General features: G+C 32.7%; 1 pseudogene; it reads right to left on the reverse strand.

The window, feature by feature from the left end:
- Window positions 1-1,111: 1,111 nt before the first annotated feature.
- On the reverse strand, window positions 1,112-13,901 carry LOC130495541 (agamous-like MADS-box protein AGL27; annotated as a pseudogene).
- Window positions 13,902-15,628: the final 1,727 nt, after the last annotated feature.

Raw genomic sequence — 15,628 nt, forward strand, 5'->3', positions numbered from 1 at the left:
TGTACTTTGTAAATGTTAATAAGTACCTTAGCTGACTCGGCCGTAACGCAGTTTCGGACTCGTCAAAACGATGTGAACTAATGGAATTATCGTTACTAGGCTCCCGTTTTCGGTTCGGCTTGCCACGTACAAATATGGCCGTAAAACAAGTTCGGCCCAATATATTCTGGCATAAGGAAAATGTAAGGCCCGTTTAAGATGGCCTTTCCTTTCCCGTGCCGAAGCTCATTATTGGACAGAAGGGTCCTTGGAAAGACGATAAACATATATGATTTAATTAAATTAAAAATATCCCCGTTATTTACCGAGTGATTTTGATATATATCCTTTCCACAATCATGTCCATAATCATTAAAATAATGGCATGACTTAAGTCTAAATGTGATATAAATAATTATATTTAATATTTATTTACATTTTTGGTAAAAAATTATAATATGATAATAAATTGTACATCATCATTAAAATAAATATTTTCAAATATGAAAATAAATAATATAAAAATATTTTACAAATTTAGAAAAATTATTTATGATTTTACATTTCGAAATATTATTTAATTATACAATTTGATTACTAAAAAGATTTCAAATTGTTTTGCAGTTTTTTTTTAATTATAAAATTTTAACCATAATATTATTAGCTTCTTTTACGTATCTAAAATTTTTAAAAATATGTTCATTTGTACTTTTTGATAATTATACAATTTTTATATTAGTTTCTATTAATTTTACACAAATTAATTTAATATATTTTATTTCAAAAAATAGATAAAAAAGCTATTTAAGATTATAATTTAAAAATATACTTATCTATTCTTAAATATAATTTAAAATTAATAATTTTTTCATTTTATCTTAATTTTAATCAAATTTTATATTACAATATTGGTAAAAAAAAATAAAATCAATAATAATAAAATATTATTTTTAATAATTTTTAATTTAAAAAATTTACTACCGCACATTACTAGTAACTTGTTAAAAAAAAACATGACTAAGTAACAACAACCAAAGGTGTTACCAAAAAAAAAAGTAACAACTAAAGATCGATCTAACTCTGCCACGTAACGTAAGACAAGTAATCAAGGAACTCTCGATTAATTACGGAAAAACAAATAGAATAAGACTTTTAAAATCCAAAACCTGTACTTTCAGTGTTCTGAAGAAAAGCAAAGACTTTTAAAATCCAAAACCTGTACTTTCAGACAAGTACACAAGCTCCGATCTTGTCTACGAAGGTACAACAAAGTTCCATACTATCTTAATTTTACAATTCCTTTTTTAGCAAGAGGAATATAGTATAAGACCCAATGGATCTGAAGAAGTAAAGCAGCTGGCCCGTCAAGCAAAGAAGCCCACTCCAAGCCCTGCAATACCTGCAACGGTCACAAAGACATCAAGACAAAACAGAGGAAAGCAAGATGACAAAGTTACGGTTTCACCAGCTGGTCAAGTCATCTTGCGCAACCGTTTGACTCACTATTGGAGCAAGGAGAGTGAGCTGTCAGAGAGCTGTCAGGGCTAGCTGTCAGAGTTCGAGAATCATCTCATCTTTCTATAAATAGAGAAGCATAGAGTTGTATCAAAACAAGTTAATAAAATCGCAAACTTTCATCTTTACATCTGAGATCTCCTATACTCTGTCTTTACCTTTATGGTATCAGAGCTCTGGAAGTAGATCATGGATGAAGAACAGGAAGTTCTTGCGGTTTCTGCGTTGACAATCACGCAGGCTGTAACTCTAAAGCTCAAAGAAGGCAACTATCTTCTATGGAAGTTGCAATTCGAGCAGTTTCTTTCAAGCCAAATGCTCCTTGGTCATGTCACCGGAGCAACGCTACGTCCTCTCCCGACAGTTACTGTACAACAAGGCGAAGAAGAAACCCAAGCTGTCAATCCCGAATACAACAAGTGGATGCAGAAAGATCAACTTATCTTAGCCTGGATGTATGGAACACTGACGGAAGATGCTCTCAAATCCGTTTACGGCCTTCACACATCTCAAGAGGTGTGGCTGGCTCTAGCGAAGAAGTTCAACCGCGTCTCAGCAACACGTCGTCTCGATCTCCAGAGGAAGGTTCAAACGACAAAGAAAGGAACCAAAACTATGTCGGTGTATCTAGCTGAGATCAAGTCTCTCTGTGATCAGCTAGATTCGATTGGAGCTCCCATTACTGAGCAAGAGAAGATATATGGAGTCCTGAATGGGCTAGGAAAGGAGTACGAAGCTATGTGTACCGTCATTGAACACTCCATGGATCTTGCTCCTGGTCTGTGCTTTGATGACGTTGCTCACAAGCTCACAGGATTTGACGACAAGCTGAGCTCATATGAAGTACCTGCTGAACCGTCTCCACATCAGGCTTATTATGTGAATCGTGGTGGATACGCTGGAAGAGGACGAGGTCAAAACAGAGGAGGTTACAGAGGTCGTGGCTCCTACTTTACACAAGGCAGAGGATTCCCCCAACAGTTTGGTCAAGGTGCTCATCAGGGACGCGGTTCCTCCAACAACAACCCACGACCTACTTGCCAAATCTGTGGCAAATATGGACATCCAGCTTACAAGTGTCACTACTGTTTTGACGAGAACTTCTATGTTCCAGACCCTCCTCAGGCCAACGTCTTAACGACAGGCTCCAACAGCAGACAGAACGGAGCGGAGTGGTACCCAGACAGTGGCTCCACTGCTCATGTAACCAACTCTGCTCAACACTTGGACACGCCACAAGAATATGATGGAAATGACAGGGTTATGGTAGGCAATGGAGACTTCTTACCTATCACACATGTGGGCTCCGCTTCTATTCCGACTGCAACAGGTAAAATCCCTCTCTTGGATGTACTAGTGTGTCCTACTATTACCAAGTCATTGCTCTCTGTGTCCAAGTTGACAGATGATTATCCTTGTAAGTTCACGTTTGATGGTTCTGCTGTGTATGTTAAGGACAAGGTCACTCGTCACTCGTCAGGTTCTCAGTCGGGGAAGCAAGGTTAATGGCATGTATCGGTTGGATGATCCGCAGTTTCAGTCCTTCTACTCTTCTAGACAGCAGAGTGCGAGTGACACTGTGTGGCACAGGAGATTGGGACATCCCAACGATCAAGTTCTGCAGCATCTATCTACAATCAAAGCTATCTCGTTCAATAAGACTCTTAAGTCATTGTGTGAAGCATGTCAGTTAGGAAAGACATGTAAACTACCTTTCTTTAGTTCAGATTTTCGCTCCAACAGAGTGCTTGAGAGAATACATTGTGATGTATGGGGTCCTGCTCCTGTTGTATCAGCTCAGGGCTTCCGGTTTTATGTTGTATTCATTGACAATTGTTCAAGATTCTGTTGGCTCTATCCACTTAAAGCAAAGTCTGATGTGTTCTCTGTCTTTAAAACTTTTCAAGCTCAAGTAGAGAACCAATTTAGAACGAAGATAGCCTTGTTTCAATCAGATGGTGGTGGTGAGTTTGTTAACAAACGTTTGACGGATCATTTTGCTTCATGCGGAATCAAACATCTCATATCATGTCCACACATACCTGAACAAAACGGTATAGCAGAGAGACGTCATAGATACATCACCGAGTTAGGATTATCAATGATGTTTGAGACTTCTCTGCCTCAGCAGCTTTGGGTTGAAGCTTTCTTCACCGCTGCATTTCTGAGTAACTTGCTGCCTACCTCTGTTAATGACAAGATGATCAGCCCCTACGAGATTCTGCATGGAAAATCACCAGTGTATACAGCACTAAGAGCTTTCGGCTGCGCCTGCTATCCATATCTTAGGCCATACGCAGAGAACAAGTTTGATCCCAAATCTCTGTCGTGTGTCTTTGTTGGATATAACGAGCGCTACAAAGGCTACAGATGTTATCATCCACCTACCGGACGTGTCTCTTCCTTATAAAGACAAGTATTGCCACCTTCTTCCTGCAGCAACTACGTACTTAAACTCTTCTTGGAGGCTTCAAGAACCACCTGTTTCTCCTCAAGATCAGTGTGAAGCAGAGAAACAGCAAGAAGAGATTGGCAGAACGGTTCCAGTAAGACTACCTATGGGTTCCTTACAACCAGCTCCTGCTCCTGCGCAAGTTACTGGCAATGATCAAGAGCAAATTGCGTCAAGTTCCTCCTCATCCGAGTCTGACTCTGATCATGAGGCACCACCTGTGGCTCCTCTGGTCTCTGCCAATTCTCATAAAATGACTACAACGGGCAAAGCAGGGGTGATGAAGCCCAATCCAAGATATGCCCTGATGGCGATAAAAGGCATTCCTCAAGTACCTAGAACGCTTGCGGAAGCATTGAATCATCCAGGTTGGAACGGATCCATGACAGAAGAGAAAGATATGTGCGATGAAACACACACATGGGATCTCGTTCCAGCTCCTCCTGATGTCCAACCTATTGGTTGTGGATGGATACACAAGGTAAAACTGAACGCTGATGGCACACTTCTCAAGCTTCGGTCTCGTTTAGTTGCTCGTGGAAACCAACAAGAAGAAGGAGTCAATTTTTTAGAGACATACAGTCCTGTTGTTCGAACTGCAACTGTTAGAATGGTGCTTCACTTTGCAGTGATATTTCGATGGGACATCAAGCAACTCGATGTCAAAAACGCCTTCTTACATGGCGACTTGACTGAAACGGTGTATATGAAACAACCACCAGGCTTCGAAGACAAGAACAACCCTGATCATGTATGTCTCTTGAGAAAAGCCATCTACGGCCTTAAGCAAGCTCCACGAGCCTGGTTCGACAAATTCAGCTCCTTTCTCCTAGAGTTTGGTTTCCTCTGCAACACTGGAGATCCATCGCTGTTTGTTTATCTTAAAGGCAAGGACGTCATGTTTCTTCTCCTGTACGTAGATGACATGGTTCTCACCGGTAACAATCAAGAACTACTTAAGCAGCTGCTCAACTCGTTGAAGCAACAGTTCAGAATGAAAGACATGGGTCCGCTAAGCTACTTCTTGGGTATACAAGCTCAGTTTACACCTACTGGATTATTCTTGAATCAAGCTAAGTATGCAACTGACCTACTTCAAGCTGCAGGGATGTTGGATTGTGCTCCAATGCCAACATCTCTTCCACTTCAGCTTGATAGAGTACCACATCAGGATGAAATGTTCAGCAACCCAACATACTTTCGTAGCTTGGCCGGCAAACTTCAGTATCTGACCTTGACAAGACCAGACATACAGTTTGCAGTCAATATAGTATGTCAAAAGATGCATCTCCCGTCGGTCTCAGACTTCAATCTACTGAAACGGATCTTGAGATATGTCAAAGGTACACTGGAGATGGGTGTTCAACTCGAATCTAACTCTGACTCAAGACTCCGGGCTTACTGCGACAGTGATTGGGGTGGATGTCAGGAAACAAGACGGTCAACAGGAGGTTTTTGTACGTTTCTTGGATCAAACATGATCTCCTGGTCAGCCAAGAGACAAGACTCCGTGGCTAGGTCGTCAACAGAGGCAGAGTACCGATGTATATCTGACACAGCGGCTGAACTCGAGTGGATTGGTTTGATGCTGCAAAGCATCGGTGTGAAGCAAGCAGAACCTGCAGAAATTTATTGTGACAATCTCTCTGCAGTACATCTGACTGTGAATCATGTGTTACACAGAAAGTCGAAACACTTCGCCACCCACTATCACTTTGCCAGAGAGAAAGTCGCAAATGGTTCACTCATTGTCAAACACATTCCAGCAGCTCAGCAGCTCGCAGACGTGTTCACCAAGTCTCTGCCTCAACGAAACTTCTTTCATCTTCGTTCCAAACTCGGAGTTGTTTTGCCACCCACCTCGAGTTTGCGCGGGGATATAAGACCCAATGGATCTGAAGAAGTAAAGCAGCTGGCCCGTCAAGCAAAGAAGCCCACTCCAAACCCTGCAATACCTGCAACGGTCACAAAGACATCAAGACAAAACAGAGGAAAGCAAGATAACAAAGGTACGGTTTCACCAGCTGGTCAAGTCATCTTGCGCAACCGTTTTGACTCACTATTGGAGCAAGGAGAGTGAGCTGTCAGGGCTAGCTGTCAGAGTTCGAGAATCATCTCATCTTTCTATAAATAGAGAAGCATAGAGTTGTATCAAAACAAGTTAATAAAATCGCAAACTTTCATCTTTACATCTGAGGTCTCCTATACTCTGTCTTTACCTTTATATAGCTCCGTTTTTTTTTCACCTAAACTTCCGCATTAGAGCAAGATAAAAAAAGGGTTTTGAGGTTATGCAGCTTTTTATAATATACACATCTGCTTTTTAACTTCAAATCAGGCTTTCAGTTAACTCGGCCTTTGGATCATGGTGTTACTTGAGCAACGGGAGAGTCTCCGGAGGATTGATGCCGGAGCTATTTTCCGGTGAATTGTTCTCTCTCCCTCCGTTCGTCTTCCCTATCTGTAACAAAAATTCCTTAGATTGTTTGTCTCTACAGATACTTTTATAACAAGAACTTAATTACGATTTTATAAAAAAGATATCGTGCAGTATATTACGATCTCTATAATATTATTTGAGAAGTCAGTTTCCTATGTGTCGCGCTTACGTTAACTCTCACGATGGTTGATTACATTGATACCCTTAATGAATTAAAAATATTACATTTAATACCTATTATTTTTTTAAATTTCCTTTTTGAAATTTTCCATACAACATATATATTTTTTTGTCGGCCATATAACATCAATACTATTAAAACAGAAGGCCTTTTTTTGAGGTGTCCTTCTGTTTCAACAATATTTACCATTATATGCCACTGCATTTATTTTTAATCATATGCTTCCTTTTAATTATTGATAATAATCCACGGCAACTTTAATTCCAACTTCACGTTTAATTCCTTTCCCTTTTGCATCATATGTCATCCCATAGTTGTGAACATCTGAGTTATTCATTTTATAATAATTGTATTGATTGTACAGAAGTCAGTCCATCGATCTTCATTCTTATAAAGTGTATTTTTAGTTTTACATGTTTAATCTTACACCATCTGGCACATTCAACACTCACAATTCAACATTTCACTGATTTCAAATTTACATACTATTATATACCAGCATAGAGCTTATTATGTTCTATGATCTATAGCACTATTCAGAATATGAGTTCTGAATCCTGTATGAAACGTAACTATATATTTGAAAGCTTCACAATTTTTTACGTATTGTATGGAATAGATTTTTTTTTTTTTGTAAACCATGAATAGATTATTTTCTTCTGCAAAACTTAATACTACATCGTAATTTGGTTCATGGTTTGTCATCTTTAAGCATGATCATAACTCAATAACTTCTAATTTACAAAACCCTTAACCTCAGTATCTATTAAAAATAAACTATAAACCTACAAACATGGATAACTACCAAGATCTTTAATAACAATGCATATTACACGGCCAATCATTTTTTTTTGATATCTCTGGTGTCTGGGCAGCCACTTTCCCAAATATCCCCCGAAGGGGTCCAGCGCCCCAGCAGTAAGGATGTTAAATCGCTGTGGCCGGGTTTCGAAGCTGGGTGGCGGGCACCTCAGCCGAGGTTCCATTACCACCAGGCTACGAAGCCCGGTTACACGGCCAATCATTATATTTGCACATCTGTTTTAAAAACTAGAAAAAATAGAAAGAAGAGATTAGTGGAGTTTTCGAATATACTCTTTCGTAAAGTACCCAGCCAAGCAGTATAGTTGAATATCTTCTACATATCAATAAAAGAAAATAAGAACAATAAAATCGGAAATTTTATCACTAATATAGCATATACCACATCAGAAAACAATATATTCTTTAACTTAAATTATCTTTATCCCGAGATATGTGATCCAGCCAATCATTGTATTTGTAAATCTTCCACATATCAGTAACAGAAAATATAAACCATAAAATCGGAAGTTTTATCATTAATATCAAATATACTAAATCAGAAAAACTAATTTTTCTATAACTTAAATTAGATTGATTCGCAAGATATGTGATTTTATGAAAATATATTCAGTAACAGAAAATAGAAACTCACGCGTTAACCCTTCTTATATATACGTTGAAACCATCTTCCGAAACTCAAAGCAACACGTTCGTTTCTTAAAGAAATAGAGCATATACTGTCTTCCAAACAAAAGACAGAAGTTTCTTCATGACGTTTCTGTTGGAGAATGAAGATTGCTATAACAACTAATAGGCGGTGATATTCAGAGTGGCATCTAGAAGTTTCTTCATGACGTTTCTATTGGAGAACGGAGGTTGTCATAACAATTAATAGGCGGTAATATTCAGAGTGACATCTAGAAGAAGATTTGAAAGTTCTGACATTGACAATAAAAACAAACCTCATATTTATTTTATGTTTTTAGTTTTTTTTTATATATTAAATGATATATTTGTAATATTAAAATATAAATTTAGATTAAAAATAATATAGAAATATATATGATGTTGTTGTTTATTTTTAGAGTTTGACCCGTGACCATATAAATTTTTTTTTTTCACATTAAATATTTTTCTTTGTACTAATGGTGTATATATATATATATATAATTTGTAAATTAAAATGTACTACATAATTTTTCATATCAATACTATTAAAACAGAAATTTCTTTTTTGAGGTGTCCTTCTGTTTCAAGATTATTTACCATTATGTGTAACTAAATTATTTTAAACATATGTTTTTATTTAAATCATAATTAAATCTATTTAGTCCTAACAGAATCTATTTAATCCAACAATATTTAATTTTGATTTTTTAAAAATAACTGAACAACAATAGAATCTCATATTTTAAATAACCCTTTATTTTAGGATTCATTTGTTTGTTGTATAATTGTTTTGTTCTATTTTGCAAACTTAAAATATTTCAGTATATTATTTACATCCGAAATTAAATAAAAACTAAGTGAAACAAAATTTTCAATATTTAAAAAAATTTTATATGTGTTGAAATTATCATTTAAAATGACCACATAAATGTTATTTTTTAACTTTAAACAAAAAAACTACAAAGATCGCATTTTCTAAACAAATTTTTAAAATTAAGCAAAATAGTAACATATAAAATGACGCCTTTTTTAGTTTCCATTGAATTGATTTAGTATTTTCAAGTGTACCATTACTTTTATTAGTTATAAACCATTTTTAATTATTTTAAAAACAAAAAATAATTTGTATTATTAGAAGATCTCTTAGATATTTAAGATTCCATGATTCTTTTAATCATTTAAAACTATACCAACAAATGTGGGCCATTTAAATTTTTATACAAACTACTTCCCACAAAACATTACTAAACCGAATTGACATCTTTTTATTCTAACATCTATATACTATTAAATTAGAAACATGACCTATTAATATATGTTAGTCCAATAAAATAATCACATAATACATATTTATAAAAATAAGCGATAATATTTTTGTAATGTATCTATAATATATATTTGTAACCACTAATTTAGTTCCTTAATAGTAGGGATTCCTAACAATAATTAATAAGTAAAACTGTCGACTGACATTAGTTCCGTAACATACATTTTCTTATGTAATGCTATATCATCATATTATTATTATTTTTTTAAAAAAATATCACCCTGATATAGATACAACTAAATCCTAAATTGATTAAAACAAATTGGGTTATGAACTTTAATATAGGCTTTGTTTTTTTTATGTCGTTAAGAAACCTGAAAACTTTGATAAATCTAATAATCTTAAGAAATTGGATTACACAATTTAAGTTACATATCTTCAGCAACATAAATATTAATACTTCAAATTATAGTGAATATTCTTGGTTATTTTTTTTAACAAGTTATAATATTGTTAGTGAATATATATAAAATATAAATGAATTTTATAATATATTTAGTTATAACATTTAAATTTTAAAATTTAAAATTTAAATACTTTTAGAAAATATTTTTACATTTATTTATCTACACCATCTGCAACCGCAAATATTATCCGAAGTCATTTTTTAATTTTAAAAGTGTGGAACAATTTTTGAAACAAATTATAATGTTTTGTGATCATTGCAAAACGTTAAAAATGTTATCTTAATACAACTGCAAAAAGAAGTTGAAGATGTTTTTTTTATTTATATTTTACAACATAAAGAGGGATGATAACAAATATGTTGTATTCACGGGTGAAAAATAATATAAATTATTTTTTCGTACCAATAGTAACACAGGTTTCTTGTGAATTTTATTTTATTATATTTTACAACATATATATACAGTGGACTATTATAAATTATAATAGCTAACTGATAACAAAAATAAACTAATTCAAATCAAAAAATTAGTTTTGTTAATACATTCATAATCTACAAATCATATCATCTTTTTATGACAACTGAAAATTTAACTTCCTAATCAGAATACAAACAGATTCTAATAATAGAACTAAAAAAAATTAAAAAATAAAAGTTGCGTATTGGTTCAACCAATGGTTTAACTGATAGGCTGTGTTCTGTGCGTTATTAATATATAAAATCATATCATATATTTTTATGAAAACTAAAAATTTAAACTTCCTAATTAGAATACAAACAGATCTAAAATATAACTAAAAAATTAATAATAAAAAGTTACGTATTGGTTCAACCCGTTATTTAACTGGTAGCCGGGTCCTTAGTTTTAGCAGATTTTTGTAGGTTTTACTGGATTATTAAATAATATTTTTCATAAAACTCAAACCGGATTACATACTTGATAACCGAATTTATCTATTTAACTGGCGGGTCCAGTTCGGGTTTCAAAACACTAGATACAAGTGTATAGCTATGCAACATCAAAAATTCAATAAAAGTATCAAAACTTTTTACTAATAATTTTTAAAAATGGTATACACATATATGATTACAAAAACATAAAAAAAAATTTCTAGAAAAACCTAAAAAATAAATAATTACCCGCTCTCAAAGGGCGGGTCAAAATCTAGTATATATTAAAAAGGAAATTTGTAAATTTTAAAAATCAAATTTAAAAACGAAATATATGTATATATAATATGATTTCATTAAAAAGAAAATTTCACAAGATTAGTATTCTATTTTAAAAATATTTTTTAAATAACATAAATTATAATTTTGAAGTAATAAATACTTACTTTATATCTATTGTTTCTTAGATGAAAAATATATTTGCATATAATGTGATTTCATAAAAATAAATTTCAGAAAGATAATCTTGATATTAGAAAAAGAATATTATTTATTTTAAAACATAATTTTAAACAATACAAATTATATATCTATCTATAATATAATTTGAGAAGTCAATTTCCTATGTGTCACACTCACGTTGGCTCTAACTGGTGACCAAAAGAATGAATGAGAATGAGTGATTCCTCTTCATTCAAATTTTACACCATTTATGTGGAATATTTTTTTTCTAGTGTTCCTTTTCGTTCTTTTTAATTTAAGGAATTATAAAGTAAAAGTATTCCTTATAAAATCTGGCAAGGAACAATAAAGAATAAGTATTCCTATTATTTTTGTTCCTCTGCATTATTCCTCTTTGTTCCTATTATTCCATTTGTGGTCACCAGTTAGAGCCGTTATTTTTCACGATAGTTGATTACACGGATAACTTTAATGAATTAAAAATATTACATTTAAATACTATTATTTTTTTAGTTTTCTTTTTAAATTCTCCATATAACATATATATTAAAAAGGAAAAAAATATAAATTTTTAAAATCGAATTTAAAAACAAAAATATATGTATATATAATATGATTTCATTAAAAAGGAAAATTTCACATTATAGTAATATTCTATTTAAAAAAAATATAAATAACATAAAATATACTTTTGAAGTAATAAAATACTAACTTTATATCTTATATGAAAAATATACACATTTGTATATAATGTGATTTCATAAAAACAAATTTCAGAAAGATAATTTTGATATTAGAAAAAGAAATATTGTTTATTTTGAAACATAATTATTAACAATAAAAATATATATTGTCAAAGTAATATAAATATTTTGATATATCTATCTAATTTCTTAGATGATTACATAAAATAATTAAGTAACATAAACTAATCAACCTTAAATCTAAAATAATAGATTATATTAAAATTAAGGAAGACAACAACCAACCTAAATGCAAATAAGAAAATTAATCAAATTTTAATATATTTAGAATAAAAATATATATAGTTGAATTTAGAGAAATAAATACAATCCAATATACCTAAATGATAACTAAATCGACTAGATATAACATATCTAAAATCATATTTGTTTAATTAAAGTAATGTAATATTATTAATATAAATTATGCATAAAATTTATAAATTAAATTTAAAATTAAAGTATATAGCAATCAACTATCATAGTATATTTTTTTATAAATATTTATACCCGTGCATGAGCACGGGAAAATCAGCTAGTTTTATTAAAAAATAAGTATTGTACAGTAAACTTAAAAAAGAAAACCGAAAAAATTGTGCAACTATTACATTCGTTTGAAACTTTGTAAAAAGAATTCATCTCTATTAACAAGGACAAGAAAAAGAATTCTAGAAGCATAATGTCTTTTGCCAAAATTTAAACGGGATCCTGTAAGATGTTTTTTTGCATTCCTATTCTCTTTTTGTTTTTCTTGCATCCTTATTCTTTTTTTATTATTCTCCCGCAATTATAAATTTTGGAAATAAGTTTTGTTTAAAAAAAAAACAAATCTTAAATTATGGGCTTCACATAAAATAGTCTTGCATCCATAGAAGTCTTCAACTTTGTATATGTCTAAATGTCTTCTTTTTTGAACACCGTATATGTCTAATGTCTATCTAATTAGAATCTATAGAAGTATAACAATAGTACTCTTGTTACCTGGCTAGCCAAACCAGATTCTCTTGTCTCAGCAACTCCTCCTATTTGAAAATGATCAACAAGTCCATAAGTCTCCTAATTAACATGTGTTTCAAGCCATCTCCCGGAAACTTCTTTTTCGAAATAGAAAATTCATCATAGACTGAGTGATCCATTAGGGTTAAGTCACATTTTATCAAATTTCGACAAAGCTTTTTTGTTCTAATTAGAATGGCACATAACAAAAGCCAAAAGCAATTCAGGGACTAAGACAACACCAAAAGATATATCCAAAGTCTAGAGATTTGAGTCTAGTGATCTGCATACTCTGAGGATAAGAGGATTCAAGAATCAGCATAGCCGATAATGACCGGGATGGTAGCACTACACCTTTTCTTGAAGCATCTTCACAAACTCCATCTTTAGTTCTGTCTGCAACAAGATATTAAAACTAAGTTATTTCATTTTAAGTCAAGCAAGGTCTTAGAAAACTACCTAGACAGAAGATTTATGTAATATAGGTTCATTCACTTCGTAGCAGCATATGTACCTTCCTAGCTCTGTTGCAGACAGAGCAGTCTCGAGCTGGTCCTCCAGAGAAATTAGAGAATCTACACTTACATTGTCGACATTTGATTCTTCAAGATTGCTGCATAGTCAAAAGTAGACAAAGGAAGAAAAAAAAACTTTTTGATCAGATGAAGAGGGGAAAAGGCGTCTTAATTAGTGCTAACCTTTTGACTGATTCGAGTAACTCATTGTGTGGAAGATAATCCGAGTTTTTTCCGCAAGATCCTGCACGTTAAAAAAAAATGATGGGAACCCTAGAAACTTTAGTCGCAATGATAAGCTCAAAGCATAGAGTTTATTTCAAACGCAGTCAGCACTTAGATCCCTTCACGACATCAACGACCACGTCTAAGATAAGACTTAAATGATGTTCTCAGCTAACTTACAAGCTTCTAAGTTCACCAGCATGTTGTATTTCATAACGATCGATGATGTTGGTCATGCTGGAGATATCAAGAACAAAACAAAAATACGTATCAGAGCCAATTGACGAAAATAACATTTCAAAATTATGAGTTAGAAAGAGCACCAATAGCGGCTTTATAGGGAGAATGCTATTATATATTAGAAATTGTATATGAGTTTGACATCAGTTTGTATCAATAATATTACTTAACTAGGCTTCTATATAGACGTGAATGTAGTATATATCGCTTAAAACAAACTCACAAACATGTTTGTTTACAGTCACTTCTTGTATCTTTGTAACTAGCTACAATATTTTTGCAATGTCCATATTAGATTTACATTTTCCAGTATTTTCTTCTTTCCATGTCCACGGATATACATGGGTAAAATCTCATGTTGATATATACAAGGAAAAATCTCTAGACGTTGGTGAAGTCGCTACAAATTTTGGCTAATTATACATGAAAATAATATATACCAATGGATTAGCTCGCCTGGTGTCCAAGGTCACACCTAGCTATTACTGAAGCTTTAAAACATATATTCAATTGAATCGGAGAACTGAAAACAAAAATTTGGCTTAAAGTTGTGGGACAATCACTCCATAAAGGATAAGCCAAGAAAGCAAGTATAACAAATTAGGTAAGGTCACGGTTGGAATCCTAATTCTTGAAGTCCATGATTTATTGAAAGAATTCAAACACAGTTTGGCTTTAATCCACTTTATCTTCACTTGCATATGAAGTTATGAATTAGTAATTTAATTTTTAACCACAGAAAAAAACTGTGCAATTAATAAGGAACATAAGAGCCTAATCTCAAGTCAGTACACTTTGTAAAGTGCTAATACATAGGAGAAACTACCAAGAAACTAGCTAACTAGACTTGTAGAGTTTGACTATTGTAAAATGGAAGCACAATGCGAAGGAACTATACAGAGATATACTCATATGCATATTGTCATATTAATGAGTTACATTTCAATTTCTTACAATACATTTGATCTCATCCATTTTTAAGATTCTCTAAGCGTAAGATAGGAAATTTTTAAGCTTAGTTTGGTCTCATTGTTATTTCTCCTAGATATATAAGGAAAATGCCAAAAGGTATTGTATGTTTTTAGTTAAGAACTTCTACTACCAGAGATAGAGAAGAATATCACACCCGTTAAAAGTGGTTGTAGCTTAGTGATTTAATTCTTATAGGAGAAAAAAACAACGGTTAGTTTCCACTGTAAATCCATTAGGCCTTTGCCACTGCCAAATATATGAATATAATGACCGTAGACTAATTTTAAGTTCGAGTGTTTTTTTTGTAAACTAGCTTTAAGTTCGAGTGTTCTTTAGCAGTCGTGGATGTTGTTCCTTTCTGCTTGCAATTAGTCTAGTTTTTGTTTCTTTGCTAATTGCAAGAAGAAAAGGAACAACATCATGAGGAGCAACAAAAGGTCGCTATCAATCTAGACATTATACATATATCTGGGATGGTGTCATATGCACACACGACACACCGATCAAGATTAAAGGGCGAGAACAGATTATCCAAATTAGCTAGATGTAATGTAGCATGTGTGACAAGTATTTATGTGGATTTTCAATGCTCTACAACCAAACATGACATTTGGAGGATAACTCATCAACAATTCAATCACAGAGAAAGCACAAAACAAATAGTCAACAATAAATTTCAGATGAATAATTGAACAAAAGACATCCTTTAAACAAAAGATTCTTGATCAGTGTTAAAATTAACCCCAATTAATCTCTCAACAATTCTACTGGAAGTGCATTACAATATTGGATAAAAAAATTCAAAATTCAA

This window comes from Raphanus sativus, chromosome 6 (genome assembly GCF_000801105.2).
Source record: "Raphanus sativus cultivar WK10039 chromosome 6, ASM80110v3, whole genome shotgun sequence".
NCBI lineage: Eukaryota > Viridiplantae > Streptophyta > Magnoliopsida > Brassicales > Brassicaceae > Raphanus > Raphanus sativus.